This window comes from Nansenia antarctica (genome assembly GCF_963989245.1).
Source record: "Nansenia antarctica genome assembly, chromosome: 1".
Lineage (NCBI taxonomy): Eukaryota > Metazoa > Chordata > Actinopteri > Argentiniformes > Microstomatidae > Nansenia > Nansenia antarctica.
Window position 1 is genome coordinate 47,573,648 of NC_137674.1, and position 6,432 is coordinate 47,580,079.

The window sequence follows — 6,432 nt, forward strand, 5'->3', positions numbered from 1 at the left end:
AAAAGTGAACAACGTCCACACATACAACACCAGAGGAAGCTCCACGAACCACGTTCAACCGCGTTGCACCACAAACAAGGGGTTAAACTCGTTTGCAAACTATGCAGTAAAAATGTGGAACGCCCTTCCTATAATCTTAAAGGAGTGCAAAACACTGCCCACCTTCAAAACCACTCTCAAAAAACATTTACAGGAGGCTGCAATCCGTAACTGGACCCTCTAAATCAAAAATCAGATTAAAAGACCCGAACTACCCACTGTACATACTTTGTGTTTTGTCCCCCGCCCCCACCTGTGGTGTATGTCCCCACCTGTCCTACCCGCTGTACATACCTTATGTTTTGTTGTATTGTTCTTCCCATGATGGATGTGTGTTTATCTTGTAGATAGTAATAGTTATTTGTCTGTATTATCTTGTAGATAGTACTAGCTTTTTTGTCTGTCTTACATGTAACGATGAATTGAGAATCAAGGACCCCAATTGAAATAAGCCAGTGGCTTTCTTGGGTTTTTATCCTGTTAGTTGACCTTGTATGTAATATGTACTTTCATGTACCTAATTCTGCAAATCTTCTAATAAAGTTTTCAATCAATCAATCAATCAAGTGAGTGAGTGAGTGAGTGTGTGCGTGTGTGTGTGTGTGTGTGTGTGTGTGTGTGTGTGTGTGTGTGTGTGTGTGTGTGTGTGTGTGTGTGTGTGTGTGTGTGTGTGAATGTGTATGAATGTGTATGTGTGTGTGTGTGTGTGTGTGTGTGTGTGTGTGTGTGAGAGAGAGAGAGAGAGAGAGAGAGAGAGAGAGAGAGAGAGAGAGAGAGAGTGAGTGAGTAAGAGTGATTTGGTGCTAATTGTTAAATAAAACATTATTTATTAACTTGATATTTGGCTTCTTCATTGGGTCTGCAATCTTTGCAAGCGCACTTTTCAATGCTCATTTGCATACCCAAATATGCTAATTTGCATATTTCTTATTACGTTATTTACATGGTAAAGAAAAACCCCATCACAACACCCAGCCAAGTGAAGAACAGTCTCCAGGAGGTAGGCATATCATTATCCATGTGTACCATAAAAGAAAGACTTCACACAAGCAAATACAGAGGGTTCACCACAAGGTGCATAAGCCTAAAGAATAGAAAGGCCAGATTAGACTTTGACAAAAAACATTTTTAAAAAGCCAGCCCTGTTCTGGAACAGCATTCTTTGGACAGATGAAACTAAGATCAACCTGTACCAGAATGATGGGAAGAAAAAAGTATGGAGAAGGCTTGGAACGGCTCATGATCCGACGCATACCACATCATCTGTGAAAAAACGTGGAGGCAGTGTGATGACATGGACATGCATGGCTTCCAATGGCACTGGGTCACTAGTGTTTATTGATGATGTGACAGAAGACAGAAGCAGACAGATGAATTCTGAAGTGTTTAGGGATATTCTGTCTGCTCAGATTCAGACAAATTCAGCAAAGTTGATTGGATGGTGCTTCACAATACAGATGGACAATGACCCAAAACATAGTGTGTAAGCAACCCAGGACTTTTTTAAGGCAAAGAAGTGGAATATTCTGCAATGGCCAGAGTCAATCACCTGATCTCAACCCAATCAAGCATGCATTTCACTTGCTGAAGACAAAACTAAAGGCAGAAAGACCCACGAACAACAACAACTGAAGACTGCTGCAGTAAAGGCCTGACAAAGCATCACAAAGGAGGAAACCCAGCATTTGGTGATGTCCATGTGTTCCAGACTTCAGGCAGTCATTGCCTGCAAAGGATTCTCGACAAAGTATTAAAAATGAACATTTTATTTATGATTATGTTAATGTGTCCAATTACTTTTGAGCTCCTGAAATTAGGGGACTGTGTATAAAAATGGTTGCAATTCCATACAATATTTTTGTTCAACCCCTTGAATTAAAGCTGAAAGTCTTCAGCACTTCAATTACATCTTGATTGTTTCATTTCAAATCCTTTGTGGTGGCATACAGAGCCAAAATTATGGAAATTGTGTCACTTTCCAAATACTTCCAGACCTAACTGTATATAAATAAATGAATGTCAATGACCCCAGGTGTGGGACTTTATTAGGTCAAACAGGTTTGAGGGGTCAGGCAAAGGACTTGGTGGAGTCAGGCAAGGGTCAGGCGATCATCGTTGTAATCCATGGAGCAGGGCAGGAACCGTGGTGCAAGGTGCTGGGCTGGAGGTGTCCATGGTGCTGAGTGCCCACTGATGAGCTAAATAAAACATTCTATTTCTGATGAGTCAACAGCACTAGGGCTCCTTCACAAAACCCTTACTGGAATCTTCATACACTCTGTGAATTAGTCTTTACTTTCTGATGAGTCAACAGCACTAACCCCATCCAGTGCGACATGTAGATAGCATATATTTAGAATATGTAAAATGCAAACACCAGAAATGCAAGAAAGTTTATGAGGTATACCAAATGGAATTAATAACAAGTGTTACAACCCTTCTGTCTAGAGTAAAATAAGGGCCTAACAGGATAGAGTGCAGAATGTACAGGTGTGTTGCAACACAAATGCCAAAAAAAGTGTACAAGGGATCAAATCAATTCAAGTTTTATTTGTATAGCGCATCTCACAAGATGCGACTCAATGCGCTTCACGTAATGACAGATGTTCAGTGTCCAGTGTAGTGTAGTGTTCAGTGTTGTGTCCAGTGTCCAGGTTCCAGTGATAGCTTGGTCAAAAGGACGCAAGGGTAAAAAAGCTGTGCACTGTGCATCCAGGAAAATTCCCCTGCAGCCCTCTAGTCGTAGAGCGACTACTTACCAGTTTGCCCACCAGTGCAAAGCTGCGGTCCTCACAACCCCCCCGAGGGACCCCACACGCCCGACCCACCACCGGCGCACCTGGCCCAGCCCACCAGGCTCAGACTATCATAGCCCTGCACGAGGCTAGCCGGGTCAGGTGCCCCAACGGCAGAACAGACCAAGCACGCAGGCCGGCCGGGGGCCCCCGAGGAGAGGCCCAGGGAGCCCAGCGCACGGCAGGCAAGCAGGGGCGAAAAACCTGTACACAGCGCCTCCAGGAAAAGTGCCACTAGACCTTAGGGGTCTAGCCGGTGTGTATCTTATGAGTGATAAATCATTGCTGTTTGCACTTTATCGCCAATGCTCTTTTAACATTGTCTCTATGGTCTTTCAGCTTCCTTTTTTCTTCTTTGCTCAAATGTTCGACCATGTAATGGTCAAACAGCTGCTTCTCACTGTTGAGACAAAATGTTATAAAGAAGTGATTAATAAATAATTTAAGAAACCCGCATGCATCAGTGGTTGCAAACTGTCATGGAAATTGTATTAGCACTCTCCAGTTTACCTCAAGTCATACTGTGGTCCAAATTTATAAATTTCCATGGCTTTCTTATTGGAAACACAGTCCACAGATAATTAAAAAAACAAGAATTAGACATAAATAGACATAAATAGGTGGGATATAAATAAAAATAGAATAGAAATACATTCACTGTAATTTAATTATTTAAAAATAATTATCTTTGTTTTGTCACTATTTGCACTTCTGGTTATATGCCAAACTGCATTTTGTTGTTGGTACTTGTACTCAGCAATGACAATACTGTAAAGTTGAATCTAATCTCATATCTGATAATGCTAAACCACATAGGATTACCCAGTTAGCCAAGCCTGATTTATGAACAAAACTACGTGCGAAACAGCCAAATGCGTAACACATCCAACAACCTAAATAATAAATACATATATGAAAACTATAACGTTCATCAATCATATACATATATGTATAACTATATGTTCATTAATCATATTTCGAAATTCTCACCTGAGCTGTATTTGCCATTGTCCTTTAAAATCTCGCAGTCCTCTAAAGTCCTTTAAAATCTCGCGGTCCTTTAAGATCCTTCAAAATCTCACGGTTTCTCGCGGTTACTTCTGTGATGACGCGCTCGAACCAAATAATGGCCTCCATGCGTCCGGGTTTTAAAGGACTTTAGAGGACCGCAAGATTTTAAAGGACAATGGCAAATACAGCTCAGGTGAGAATTTTCGAAATATGATTAATGAAGATGTTATAGTTTTCATATATGCAGGGACGCGGGAAGGGGGGTGCTGAGGGTGCTGCAGCACCCCCTAGCGGCAGGCAGAAGGAGCTCCTCCTGCCTGAATTTTAAAAATATAAATATTATTCAAACAATAATTTAAAACAATATACGGTAATAACTATTGTTGCTTTTGGGAATAAAAATAAATGTGTTTTTTGTAATAAATGTAAAAATGTGTTTGTTAGTTTTAATGTTAGTGATCACATGGCCATATCTTGCTAGGGAATCTCTGAGTTCTTTAGCAAAAATGCTAAATCAGCCAGAACAATTGAAGTGGAGTTGGAAGAAGATGCTGATGCAGTTGCTTGCTTCGCTTAACAACACTCCCATTAATGCTCTACTGTCGGACGTTGTTGAGAAAGAGCAACAGACGGCCAGAAACGTATTAGAACTGATATTCAGATCCATCTGATTCTTCGGCAGCGAAGGGCTTCCGTTAAGAGGCAATAACAATCGACATGGAGTGCTGTCTGTAATAATGGTCAACATCATGTTTGTGGACATTGTGGGACACTGTGAGCTGAGTGGAAATTACTGTAAATTCCAACACATTGTTGGTAAAATATTTAACGTTACGTCTTTGTAGTGTGTGGGTGCGTGCGTGCTTAACTATTATTGCCCGTGCATTGGGGCCCGTCGTTATGCCACTGTGTGCGTGTGAGCGAACGAGCAATCAGCGAGAGGGAGGGAGGGAGGGAGGGAGGGAGGGAGGGAGAGAAATCGTTATAATTTTTTCCCTGGCAATTTTTTCCCCTGTAGCGTATAGACAGCACCTCAGCACCCCCAGTCAAAATACCTTCCTGCGTGCCTGCATATATGTATTTATTATTTAGGTTGTTGGATGTGTTAGGCATTTGGCTGTTTCGCACGTAGTTTTGTTCATAAATCAGGCTTGGCTAATTGGGCAATCCTATGTGGTTTAGCGTTATCAGATATTAGATAAAGAACAGAGCCAAGCCGAGCCGAGCCGACCCGGGCCGACAAATGGAAAAGCACCAAAGAAGCAGGCCAGCCCGGGCTGACCCGGGCTGGCCCTGTAGTGGCCCTGTAGTGGAAAAGCGCCCAAAGTTTCCATGCTCGTTCTCAGTGCCTCACTCGTGGTGATACAATCCCTGCACCTCCCCCACCCCTTGGTTGGCTCAGACTTTTACATAGGTCAGCGCTTTATAGGTAAGGTAAATGCTTCTATCGGGCTATAAAAACAAATGACGACAGCCAAAGCATTAACTTATATATTTTAAGTAATTGTAGAACATCAAAGTGGCATTGGAATCGACCTCATTTGGCCAGGAAGTTGGAACAATACCGACTCCACCACTGGAATTACATTGGCAAAGCCTTTCAGGAGAGAACGAGTGGTCACTAGCTTTTGCGGGGTGCTGGCTAAACGGCCGAATCCCTGGTTGGTTCCTATAATCGGCTAAATCGGTTTCATAGTTGCCACCAGAGGGTGCTAAACTAACCTCAATAACACCAGGCTAGGGCCAGGTAGGTGGAGATGACAGTGTACACAAAGCAAAAACTCATATGAAAATAAAGACATCTGAGAAGGAAAAGAAAGGAATCAAAACCACTGGCAGCGAGGATCTTTTCATGCATTTTATTGCCAAGTCATTTATTCACCCCCTCATTCCTGTTGTGTATTCAAAGGCCACCCAATCAAAAAAACTAAAACAAACAAGAGCATGTATACACATGAACACACACACACACACACACACACACAATTTCAGGAGGCACATATGTGACAGACCATGTTCATATATAATAGGATCCTTTGATACTGTACATTTGTCTCACCCTGCCATTTTTAAAGTGGACAGTACATCATTTGTCTGGAGAAGTGCCAGTTTGGCCTTGATAATAATTACACAAGGAGGGTAGATTTCCCTCAAAATGTCTGCCTCAGCCACTCTCACGACTCCACCAGAACTCCTTCTCACTCACAGCATGATATTGTGGATCAGGAGACTGGAGGTAGAAGTCAGAGGACGTGCTTATTGTAATGTATGGAACTGAATGAGGAATAGTGCAGTAACACATGTTTGATACCATTCCTCATTACATTCATTACAATGAGCCCGTACTGAGATTTCACCCTCCACCAGCCTCCCCTGGTGGATACATCTCCATTGTGCACTGGTGCTTTTGTCCAACCCAACCCTCCCTAACCATGATCCCTACCCACAGTGACAAGCAGGCCTACACTCTCCAGCCCTCAGTTGTGAAGAACACAAGATTGATGTACGTTTAAATGTTCTTTATTTAATGACATCAAGGTTTGGGGGAGAGAAAAAAAAGAAGAGAACAGAGATCACCCTTTCTTTC